A 12,953-nucleotide genomic window follows, 5' to 3' on the forward strand; every position below is an offset into this window, starting at 1 on the left:
AATAGGACTGCACACCCCTCCACCCGCACAGACCCAGAGGGCACCAGAGAAGCTGTTGGAGGGAAAGAAGGAAGGAAGGAAGGAAAGAAGGGAAGGGAGGGGGAAAGGGAAGGGAGGGAGGGAGGGAGGGAGAGAAAGAAAGAGAGAGAGAAAGAGAGAAAGAGAGAAAGAAAGAAAGAAAGAAAGAAAGAGAGAAAGAAAGAAAGAAAGAAAGAAAGAAAGAAAGAAAGAAAGGGAGAAAGAAATGGAGAAAGAAATGGAGCAAGGGAGAGAAAGAAAAGGACAGAGGGAGACAGAAAAAGAAAGAGGCCATTTATGCATGGGAGGTTTTGACTTGGATTTGCCACTCGGTGGGGCGCTGCGACAGGCTTGTGAGAGGCGAGCAGGGTGGGGCAGAGGGCGCCTCCTTCGCACCCACCGACCAGCCATGCCCCTCCGCCCGCACAGGTCCAGAGGGCCCCGGAGAAGCCGCCGGCCATGCCGAGTGTGGGCGCTCGGCTTCTGTCCCACGCTCTCCCATTCGCCTGGCTGGCCGTGCACGCTCCAGCGGCGGCAATGGCGGCAGCTTCTGGGGGAGAGTCCGGGGGCCACCGCCAATGATGTCGGAGGTTCCCCACCCCTGGGCTACAGCCTCTCCCATCCGGGGCGGAGAAGAGCCGGAAAGGCCAGCGGCTTGGAGGAACCGCGCGTGCCGGCAGAAAGGGCTACGCGTGCCGGAAGTGGCACGCGTGCCATAGGTTCGCCAACACGGCCCTAGAGAGCCTCCTTCTCCTTATCATCATCTTCTTCTTCCTCTTCCTCCTCCTTCTCTTCCTCTTCCTCCTTGTAATTCCCACATTTAAAAATATGTTTACTGCAGTTGAAAAAAAACCAACAGCCGCAGCTCAGCCAGGAGGTTTGCAAAGACCTTTTCTTCTTATTTAGCTGACTGGTCGTTTTCTCCGTACACATTCAAGCGTTTGTCTTTTCTACTATCTTCAGGGCCAGCAGTTTAGATCGAAAATCAACTCCCCCCCGCCCAACGAGACTAACTGCGGGCCTCAACGTCTTGTGAACGCAGCCGTTTCCTCTTTGCTCTTTTTTCGTCTAAAGGCCGGCTGGCTCGGCTGTCCATTTCTGTCACCGGCAATCAAATCCCCCCCCCCACAAATCTTAACAAGCACAGATGTTGAGGGAAACAAAGGCAATCACAGTTCATTAGATCAAAACCAGGCGCTCCCTGGACACACAGAGAGAGACAGACTTTGGCTGCCCTTCCCTAATGATAAGTCTTCTGCAATTCTTCATTAGCCAGCAATTTACTGTTTCCAGAATGTGACGGGTTCTGACAAGTGTGGGAGGGCACTGGAGGCCTTTGATTCGGCCTTTGTGTGTGCGTGAGTGCTCTGTTGACTCTACAACAATGTAGGCAGCAGTGCAAAATGTGGCCCTCAGCACAGACACCAGCTTCCGGGGCTGTTTAGCTTGGAAAGAAGGCGGCTAAGGGGAGATATGATAGAGGTCTATAAAATTATGCCTGGTTTGGAGAGAGTGGACAGGGAGAAGATTTTCTCCCTCTCTCATAACACCAGAACGCGAGGTCATCTGCTGAAGCTGGAGGGTGAGAGATTCAAAACAGATAAAAGGAAGTATTTCTTCACGCAACTAATAGTTCAGTTGTGGAACTCCCTGCCCCAGGACGTGGTGATGGCTGCCAACTTGGAAGGCTTTGAGAGGGGAGTGGACATGTTCATGGAGGATAAAGTTATCCATAGCTACTAGTCCAAATGGATACTAGTCATGATGCATCCCTATTCTCTCCATAATCAGAGGTGCATGCTGAATATATTAGGTGCGGTGGAACACAGGCAGGATGGAGCTGCTGCAGGTGTCTTGCTTATGGGCTTCCTGGAGGCACCTGGTTGGCCCCTGTGTGAACAGACTGCTGGACTTGATGGACCGTGGTCTGATCCGGCATGGCTTGGCTTAGGTTCTTATGTTCTTACGAGGGTCACCGTTTCCCTTTTACCTCCCTTCCCTATTAAGGCTCTAATATTGTTTTAGATTGTAAACTACTACTACCTATTAAGGTTCCAGCTCAGACGGCTGCAGGGATAAGCCTGGAAATGTGACTTCCACATAAGGTGGCCAACCTCCAGGTGGTGGCTGGAGCTCTCCCACTATTACAACTGATCTCCAGGCAGCAGAGATCAGTTCCCCTGGAGAAAATGGCCGCTTTGGCAATTGGACTCTATGGTGTTGAAGCCCCTCCCCTCCCCAAACCCCACCCTCCTCAGGCTCCATCCCCCAAATCTCCAGGTATTTCCCAGTCCAGAGCTGGCAACCCCCACCTGGGGAATTGCAGAAGTGACATGGCGTTGGAATAAGATCAGGGCCCTGCTGGTCCTCTGGGTTACTGTTTTATACAAGAAATCAGAAGGAGATTGAGACTCCTTCTGCTGGAGTCGCTTCCGACTCATGGCGACCCTATGAATCAAAATCCACCAAAACGTCCTATCTTTGACAGCCTTGCTCAGGTCTTGCAGGCTGAGGGCTGTGGCTTCCTTGATTGAGTCCATCCATCTCTTGTTGGGTCTGCCTCTTTTCCTGCTGCCTTCCACTTTTCCTAGCATGATTGTCTTTTCCGGTGACTCTTGTCTTCCCATATTGTGACCAAAGTACGACAGCCTCAGTTTAGTCATTTTAGCATCTAGGGTCAGTTCAGGCTTGATTTGATCTAGAAACCACTGATTTGTCTTTTTGGGGGTCCATGGTATATGTAAAACTCTCCTCCAACACCACATTTCAAAGGAATTCCCCACTCTGCTACATGAGTGGCAGAGGGTAATCTGGTGAACTGCTTTTGTTTCCCCACTCCTACACATGAAGCCAGCTGGGTGACCTTGGGCCAGTCATACTCTCTCAGCCCCACCTACTGTACCTCACAGGGTGTCTTTTGTGGGGAGGGGAAGGGAAGGTGGTTGTAATCCAGTTTGAGTCTCCCTTAAGTGGTAGAGAAAGTTGGCATATAAAAACCAACTCCTCCTCCTCCTCCTCCTCCTCCTCCTCCTCCTCCTCCTCCTCCTCCTCCTCCTCCTCTTCTTCTTCTTCTTCTTCTTCTTCTTCTTCTTCTTCTTCTTCTTCTTCTTCTTCCCCATTTTTCATCCTATATCTCAATCACATCCCTCTTCGGTATCTTGCTATTGTTTACCTTTTCAAAGCCTTTATATCTTCATAGTGATGTATTGCCGTGTTTCCAAGATAAGGGGGGATCTCAAAAAGATTAATGGCTTCAATCAAAGGCATGACCGGGGTCTGTCTTTGATAGATTATAAATCCAGCCCCTCATATATTCAAGGATGAAGACTTTTCCGCCCCAAGAGCTCTTAAAACTCACTTGCACCTGGCTGGCAGTGTTGCGTAGGGTGGAGCCTACTGGCTGTTTGGCATGCAGGAAAGGCTGGAGTAAATTTTAAGGGGGAGGGGCTGTGGCTCAGTGGTAGAGCCTTTGCTTTGCATGCAGAAGGTCCCAGGTTCAATCCTCGGCAGCTCCAGTTAAAGGGACTAGACAAGTAAGTGACGTGAAAGACCCCTGCCTGAGACCCTGGAGAGCCGCTGCTGGTCTGAGTAGACAATGCCAACTTTGATGGACTGAGGGTCTGATCTAGTATAAGGCAGCTTCATGTGTGTTCATGTGTTCCTTCCATTCGCAGAATTCCAAAGCTGGGTTTGGTAGGGCAATGGCAGAGCAATCCCGTTCGGAGACTAGGGTTACCAACCTCCAGGGCATGGGTGGCGATCTCCTGGGATTACAACTGATCTCCAGGCAATAGAGATCAGTTCGCCTGGAGAAAATGGCCACTTTGGAAGGTGGACTCTATGGCATTGTACCCCATTGAAACCCCTCCCCAAACACCACCCTCCTCAGGCTCTAAACCCAAAATTTCCAGGTATTTTTCAACCCAGAGCTGGCAACCCTTCAGTCCAGTCTGAGCTCCTTGATTTACACCCTGACCTGGATTGTCCAGGCTGGCATGATCCTGCCAGATCTCAGAAGCTAAGCAGAGTCAAACCTGGCAAGTATTTGGATGGGAGACCACCAAGGAAATCCAGGGTCTCTTTGCAGAGGCAGACAATGGCAAACCACCTCTGAACATCTCTTGCCTCGAAAACACCACCAGGGGTTGCCATAAGCCAGCTGTGACTTGATGGCAAAAAGAAAAAGAAAGACTGGTGTAAGAAGGAGAAGAAGAGTTGGTTTCTATATGCCGACTTTCTCTACCACTTAAGAGAGACTCAGACCGGCTTACAATCACCTTCCCCTCCCCTCCCCACAACAGACACCCTGTGAGGTAGGTGAGGCTGAGAGAGCTCTTTAATAGAACTGTGACTAGCCCAAGGTCACCCAGCTGGCTTTGTGTGTAGGAGTGGGGAAACCAACCCAGTTCACCAGATTAGCCTCCACCATTCATGTGGAGGAGTGGGGAATCAAACCTGGTTCTCCAGATCAGAGTCCACCGCTCCAAACTACCGCTTTTAATCACTACACCACCGTGGCTCTAAGGCCTTTTATGCATTCTCAGTTTCCTTGTGTCGAACTTCCTGTTTCTTCTGTGCTCCCCCCACACCCCAGTTATGCATGCATTTTGGTCTCCCTGATAGTTGATTTGACATCACACAGGTTTAAATGAAATGCTTCTCCTCGGCCTTTTATGCACAGGTTGTTTCTGTTGGATATGCTGCTCTCTTGATGCACAGTATTTGTAGTCAAATTCTCAAATCACTCTGCACAGGGGCTCCCCCCCACCCGCAAATGACTCTGCATAGGATTGCACTCTACGAATGTAGGGTCAGTGGTCACTTTCAGGTGAAAAGGGTTGGAGGTGGGCAGCTTGCAACCCTGCCCACTACTTCGTTTTCCCGGAAACCTTACTTCAAGATTCAGAGTCAGACCAGGGGAAGAAATCTTGGGAAATGATGTATGTATGTGTGTGTGGGTGGGTGGGTTGGTGGGGGAGATTTGTCGGGGAGAATGCCCCCTATGCAAGTCACCCAGCAAGCTACCACAAGCAGAGTGGGAATTTGAACCTGGTTCTCCCAGATCCTAGTCTCACACTCGTAGCTGCTACACTACACTGTTTCTCCTGAGATGTTTCTCAATAAACATCAACATTAAACGATTGCAAAACGTTTCCAGTATCAATCGGAGGCAAAACAGTGCAGACAAGAGAAAACGTTTCATGAAGCGTTGCAAACAATTGGTGCGGAAACAGCCATTGTTTGGTTTTTCCTTACAGCACCTCTTTCAACATGCTACAGTGCAGGTCCGGAGGTTATTAACAATGAGAAAGGAGCTTCCTTCCAAGCAAAGAGCTTAATCTTCTGTATCTAAACTTTATTTTCAGACCCCCCAACCCAATGAATGTGGCCATCATCTCCGGAAGACAGCGATGTCTCAGCAGAAGGCCCCAGAGTGGTTTCCACTCCCCCTGAGTTCACGCAGACAAAGGCTGGATCCGGGCTGTCATAGTGACTGAGCGCCTGATCCCACACCAATCTGTTTGCATTCCTCAGCAAATAAGAAAACAGCTTTATCTCCTCGAGCTGCAGCTAATTTGGAGGTTTTGTGAGCTGACATGCGGCTTGATTAAAATGACCCCGGGCGAACAATTCCTTTTTTGACAACTCGATGATCAAAGCGGTCTGGTCCTTCTGGAGCTCAGTCTCCTCCCCACGTCTGTTGGAGAAAGGGAAGAAGCCCCGTCCTTTCTGTCCCTTCATGACATAGTTGAAATATTTTTTTCCATGTTTCTCCCCTCCACGTTCTGAGGCTGTGCAGAGAAGCCCAGGTTTTATGCCCGCTGGAAAGAGGCAGAGGAAATAATGGATGTCTCTACTCGAGGCCTGTAACAAGACCCACGGCTGCCCGCTCTTTCTGCCGGTGCCCTAGATAATTGTGCCCTTTTCCTACTCTTGGCAAACAAACTGTTCTCTCTTCCTCCTCCCCCTTAACTCTAGTTGTTGTTGTTTTTAAAAAATGGTCTGAATAATATCAGTCTTCTCTCTGATGCTCAGCTCGGCTTGGCCTGTACCCCCAGCAGGAGGCAACAGAAGGCTGGCGCAGGGTTGCCAACCCCCAGGTGGTGCCTTGAGATCTCCTGGGATTATAGCTGACCTCCAGATGATGGAAATTGGTTCCTCTGGAGAAAATGGCTGCGTTGAAGGGTGGACTCTGCTATTATGGTTGCCAACTCCCAGGTGGTGGCTGGAGATATCTTGCTATTACAACCAATCTCCAGGCGACAGAGATCAGCTCCCCTGGAGAAAATGGCTGCTTTGGAAGGTGGACTCTATGGCATGATGCCCCACTGAAGCCCCTCCCCAACCCCACCGTCCTCAGGCTCCACTCCAAAATCCCCCCAAAAGGTGGACTCTATGTAGGGTTGCCAACCTCCAAGTGGTGACTGGAGATCTCCTGCTATTACAACTGATCTCCAGCCGATAGAGACCAGTTCACCTGGAGAAAATGGCCGCTTTGGCAATTGGACAGTGTCCCTCCCCTCCCCAAACCCTGCTCTCCTCAGGCTCCGCCCCAAAAACCTCCTGTTGGTGTCAAAGAGGGACCTGGCAACCCTAACTCTATGGCATTATACCCCATTGAAGTCCTTCCCCTCCCCAAACTCCTCCCTCCTTAGGCTCTACCCCCAAAATATCAAGGTATTTCCCAACCTGGAGCTGCTAACTCTACTCTCGAAAGCTTATACCCCCTAAATCTTATTGGTCTCTACGGTGCTCCAGGACTTGAATCCAGCTGTTCTACTGCAGATTGACATAGCTGCCCTCAGAAATCTTCTCTGTACCATAAGGTTCCACTCTGTGTCACTTTAGAGACGTTGTTGTCCTTGGCAAACCAAGCTCATACTGCCATGTTGGTTCCAATGAATAAGCTACACTGAGTAGGGACCGTTACAGGCCCCAGTCCAGTCAATGATAGGTTTAATCAATAACACACCACAGGGCATTCCTAGGGAATGTCTTTTTCTCTCCTTCATGTGAACTTGCCGTCTGCACTGGCTGATTCCTGGCTCAATGTCATTTGACTACACAGATCAGGAACGTGCGTTTTGAATTTGATAGAGCTCTTTACAACATAATTACTTTCCCTAGAGGGCTTACTTATTAATTTTAATTATGTATCTTTTAATTATGTACTGGAGTCACTACGCAGGCAAATTCTGCAGCTTCCATGCATCGCAAAACAACCTGTGGCGTCTTAATGGTTTTGCGAGAAGGCCCCGTCTCGTCCCGCCACGCTTCCTGTCATTGAAGCCAACTCATCTATCGTTTTATAGCGAGCCGGATGAAAAGGCTGAGGATAAATCACAGTGCAAGAATGACCCTCTTCCAAGCCTATTGACTTCAATTGACTTAGAAGGGGTAACTCTGGTTAGAACTACACCATCTGTTACACCAGACAAAGATTGTGTGTGTGTGTGTTAAGTGACTTCAAGTTGCTTCCAACTCATGGCGACCCTATGAATCAATGTCCTCCAAAATGTCCTATCTTTAACAGCCTTGCTCAGGTCTTGCAAATGGAGAACCATGGCTTTCTTGATTGAGTCAATCCATCTCTTGTTGGGTCTGCCTCTTCTCCTGCTGCCTTTCACTTTTCCTAGCATGATTGTCTTTTCCAGTGACTCTTGTCTTCTCATGATGTCACCAAAGTATGACAGCCTCAGTTTAGTCATTTTAGCTTCTAGGGTCAGTTCAGGCTTGATGTGATCTATAACCCACTGATTTGTTTTTTGGCAGTCCACGGTATCCGTAACACTCTCCTCCAACACCACATTTCAAAGGAATCTACTTTCTTCCTACCAGCTTTCTTCATTCAGCTTTCACACCCATACATAGTAATAGGGAATATGATGGCATAAGGATTATGCCCCTTAAAAAAGATTCTCAAATTGCTTAATAGAACTAAGCATTTTGAACTAATAATAATAGAACTAAGCATTTTGAACAAGTCCTCTTATGGATTGAGAGCTGGCTGAAAAATAGGAAGCGGAGAGTAGGAATCAATGGTCAGCTCTCACAGTGGGCCGGGGTCCCTCAGGGATCTGTGTTGGGACCAGTGCTTTTCAACCTGTTCATCAATGACCTGGAGTTGGGGTTAAACAGTGAAGTAGCCAAGTTTGCAGATGACACCAAATTATTTAGGGTGGTTAAAACAAAATCGGACTGTGAAGAGCTTCAGAAGGATCTCTACATACTGGAAGAATGGGCATTAAAATGGGAAATGAGATTCAATGTGAGTGTAAAGTGATGCATGTTGGAGCAAAAAAATCCCAACTTTACATATACACTAATGGGATTTGTGCTGGCAGCAACAGACCAAGAAAGGGATCTTGGGGTGGTAGTGGATAGCTCAATGAAGATGTCAACCCAGTGTGCGGCTGCAGTAAAAAAGGCAAATTCCATGCTGGCCATAATTAGACGAGGAATAGAGAATAAAACTGCTGATATCATACTGCCCTTGTACAAATCTGTGGTGAGACCACACTTGGAATACTGTGTACAGTTCTGGTCACCACACCTAAAAAAGGATATTACAGAGCTTGAGAAGTTGCAGAAATGAGCAACCAAAATGATTAGGGGACTAGAGAAACTGTTCTATGGGGAGCGGTTAAGACGCTTAGGGCTGTTTAGCTTGGAAAGAAGGCGGCTAAGGGGAGACATGATAGAGGTCTATAAAATTATGCATGGTTTGGAGAGTTTTTCTCCCTGTCCCATAATCAGTGCAGGATTTATGTATAAGCTAAACAAGCTATAGCTTAAGTCCCCACTCTCTTGGGCCCCCCAATTTTTTTTAAAGAAAAACAACAACTGGATGTACATTTCCAAAATATACGATAAAAAACAAATAAAATAAAACCTACATACAGCAATAGTGTTTGCATTATTAAGTTTGTTATGAATAAAAAATCATTTTAAGTTAGAGCTTAATAATTATGTCACTATTAATATACTTCTTAATTGTATTTCAGTTCAACAATTACTTTGATTAAATACATATGTTGTTATGTGCAAATGGCTTTAGATACCTATTAGGTCCATAAATTACCATATAGCATATATTCAACACAAAAAACAGCGACAATTTGTCGTTGACAAAGGACAGCTGGACATATAAAGGGACCCATTACCTTCAATAGCTTAGGGCCTCATCAAACCTAAATCCGGTCCTGCCCATACTGTAATACTAGAAAACGGGGTCATCTGCTGAAGCTGGAGGGTGAGAGATTCAAAACAGATAAAAGGAAGTATTTTTTCACACAATGCATAGTTAAATTGTGGAACTCCCTGCCCCAGGATGTGGTGATGGCTGCCAACTTGGAGGGCTTTAAGAGGGGAGTGGACATATTCATGGAGGAGAGAGGTATTCATGGCTATTAGTTTGGATACTAGTCATGCTGCATACCTGTTCTCTCTAGTATCAGAGGAGCACGCCTATTGTTTTGGGTGCTGTGGAACACAGGCAGGATGGTGCTGCTGCAGTCATCTTGTTTGGGGGCTTCCTAGAGGCACCTGGTTGGCCAGTGTGTGATCAGACTGCTGGACTTGATGGGCCTGGGTCTGATCCAGCAGGGCCTTTCTTATGTTCTTATCTCATCACGCTGCCTTCAACTGAGTCAGACCATTGGTCAAGTTCAGTCCAGTCTACTCTGACTGACAGAGGCTCTCAGGTAGAGATCTTTCACATCACCTCCAGCCTTGTCCTTTTAACCAGAGAGGCTGAGGACTGAACCTAAGACCTTCTGCATGTCAAGGAGACGCTCTGCCACTGAGCCCCAACCCAACCCAATGAAGCATGCAAAATGCTTCAGATACGTTGTAATCCTTACCTGCAAGGTAAGTAAGCATCACTATGGGGGAGGCAGCTAGAAGATCATATTACCTGAGGCCCTAAGTTCATTGCAGAAATGGAGTGGAAACTGAGCCAGGTCAAACCATAGCTCAGTGCTAAGCTACACCACCATTACTTCCTTGCTTTAAAATTTTATTGGACTTAACGCCAAGACAAATAAAATGGATATTTATTATAAGCCAAACAATAATTGTACTAAGAGTACTATAGATGCATCCATATATCCTGTACAGAGTTATTGTGAAACTCTGTAGTAGCAGAAAGTTTCGTTAAGTCACAGAGGACGTATGGCAATCCCTCATGGGGTTTTCAAGGCAAGAGACTAACAGAGGTGGTTTGCCATTGCTTGCCTCTGCATAGCAACTATGGACTTCCTTGTTGGTCTCCCATCCAAGTACTAACCTGAGCTAACCCTGCTTAGCGTCTGAGATCTGACGAAACTGGGCTAGCCTAGGCCATCCAGGTCAGGGCTTGTCAAACTGTGCAGATAGTTTTGGGACCGGCTGATTTGCCTCACAGCACGCTTTTGTTTGCTGATGCAGTAGGTTTGGGGGGAGAGCCGTGAGCTTATTGGCCATGTAGTAATACTTATTTTCCTTATTTAGGTATTTTGATCCAGCCAGCATGGTGTAGTAGTGAAGAGTGGTGGACTCTAATCTGGAGAACCGGATTTGATCTCCTCCACATAAGCTGCAGACTCTAACCTGGTGAACTGGGTTGATTTCCCCACTTCTCCACATGAAGCCTGCTGGATGACCTTGGGCCAGTCACAGTTCTCTCTGAGCTCTCTCAGCCCCACCTACCTCACAAGGTGCCTGTTGTGGGGAAGGGAAGATGATTGTAAGCCGGTTTGATTCTCTTTAAAAGGTAGAGAAAATTGGGGTATAAAAACCAACTCTTCTCCTCCTCCTCCTCCTCCTCCACTGGGAACTCAAGATGGCTTACAAGGAAATACAACTGGTTTCAAGTCCAGTAGCACATTAGGACCAATCTGATTCAGCTGGTGAAGAGATGCTCCAAGCTCCCGCTCCAGCCTGCAATTTAGTTGTGTTTTAAGTGTTGTGCCCCACCTCAGTGAACTCAGTAGTAAAAAAAGTGATTTAAGATAGGTGAGGCTGAGGAAGAATTGCCTCATGAAGTTGCCTCATGAATTCACGGCTGTTGGTGTAAAAATTGGGACAAGGGATGTTTTGGCTTGCTGCTCATAGTTTTAGTGAAGGGGGCAGGGCGGAAGGGGTGGTCAGAAAGGGGGAATGGGTACAAAAAAGGAAACAAAACGTGGCATCTTGGGTCTCTTGGGCATCACGAGGTACTTCTGCTTGTGCTGCTCTCCTCAGCCATCTATTTGTTGTTAAATCAATTCATCTATTAAATTACATTTTGTAAAAACTCAGTGGATGAACCCTTTACATTCTAGAGGGTATATTCGGTTGAGAATCAGCAGGGTGTAGTAGTCAGAATGCTGGAGTGGTGTGGGGAAGAGACCTGGATTCAAATCCCTGCCTGGTCTAACCTACCTCATAGGGTTTTGTGAGGCTTAAAAGGAAAAAGGGATGACCACGTATGCTGCGCTGAGCTCTTTGGGGAAAGAGTAAGACAAAAATGTAATAAATGAAATATAATTTCTGAGGTCCCTAAAGAAAGAGGTCAGTGTGAGACAGGGTTGCCCAGCCTTCAGGAGGTAGCTAGAGATCTCCTTGGATTATAACTGATCTCCAGGAGACAGAGATCTGTTCACCTGCAGAAGGTGGCTGCTTTGGAAGGTGGACTCTGTAGCATTATACTCCATTGAAGTCCCTCCCCTCCCCAAACCCCACCCTCCTCAGACTCCACCCCCAAAATCTCCAGGTATTTCCCAACCCAGACCTGAGAACCCTAGTGTGAGATAAGTTGATAATGAAATAACACACATACAGAGAACATTCTTAGAAACATAGAAAAACAGTGAAGCGGGTTGTGCTGTTCAGATGACAGGCTCTTAGAATGTATCACTTACTGAGAAGTGAAGTTATCTTATTCAGCCAGTCATCAAGTAAGCAGGACTCAACAACTTTACCTACTTTTAAAAAGCAAGTCTTTTTATTGATATACTTCTAGTAAAATATGTGTAAATGCAGATTATCAAGTCTTTAACACTTCTATAAAAACTCTTGTCAAAGTACAATGTATGTATTTATAATGTCTGAAGTAAAAGCAAGCAAGTCTTACATACTATTAAGTTTCAAAATCCAACTTCTAAAATATAACAGTCAAATTATTCTGATTCAGTTCAAAGTATCTAATTCATAAAGTCTAGAGTAATATATTTAAGCCATATATACCAGTCAGCCTTTTCTTGAGAGCCTTTGGCAGGTTCTGATTCTCTAGGCTTACTGTGGCTGTATTTATACTGCTTCAGACTCATTAAGGGTGTTAATGTTACCATCAGGAGAGATACCTTTCTCCCCACTTTCAGATAACATGAGCAGTGCAATAATGTTTTAGTTGCAGCTGTTCAGGTTATTATATTCTCCCCATGACCAAATATGGGCTTCCTTTCCTTTCAATCATTTCTGAGCTCCATGATCACACCATATACTCAATTTTCATACCATTCTCATCGTCAGTACAATACGCATTAAATGAGACTATTTAGAAATCTAGAATACAATATATAACTATATAAATCATAAAACACAATTATTGCTTACATTGTAACATTTAACCATCTGGTCAGTAGGAAACATAGACCTCAGCAAGATTTTAGAAAGCAAGAATCTTACTGCACTTTTAGCCTTGAGGTTTTTTAGTAGACCTTCTCAAGGACAGCAGGACTTTTCTGCTCTTGAGATATGAGCAGCTGAATCAGAAAGGGTAATTTTAGATACACCTTTCTGGCAGATAGTGAAGAATAACTTTGTTCTTCTCCCTTCAAGGACAAGACCAGGGCAAGATAGCTAGCTCTTGAAAGAATTCAGACCTTGAGAGAATTCAGTCACCCTGTTCTAAGGACATTTGCATTTTGCAAGCTGTTGCCAGGCTTTTCATTACACAAACCTCTACAGTTTGT

Source organism: Euleptes europaea, chromosome 16, assembly GCF_029931775.1.
Source record: "Euleptes europaea isolate rEulEur1 chromosome 16, rEulEur1.hap1, whole genome shotgun sequence".
Taxonomy (NCBI): domain Eukaryota; kingdom Metazoa; phylum Chordata; class Lepidosauria; order Squamata; family Sphaerodactylidae; genus Euleptes; species Euleptes europaea.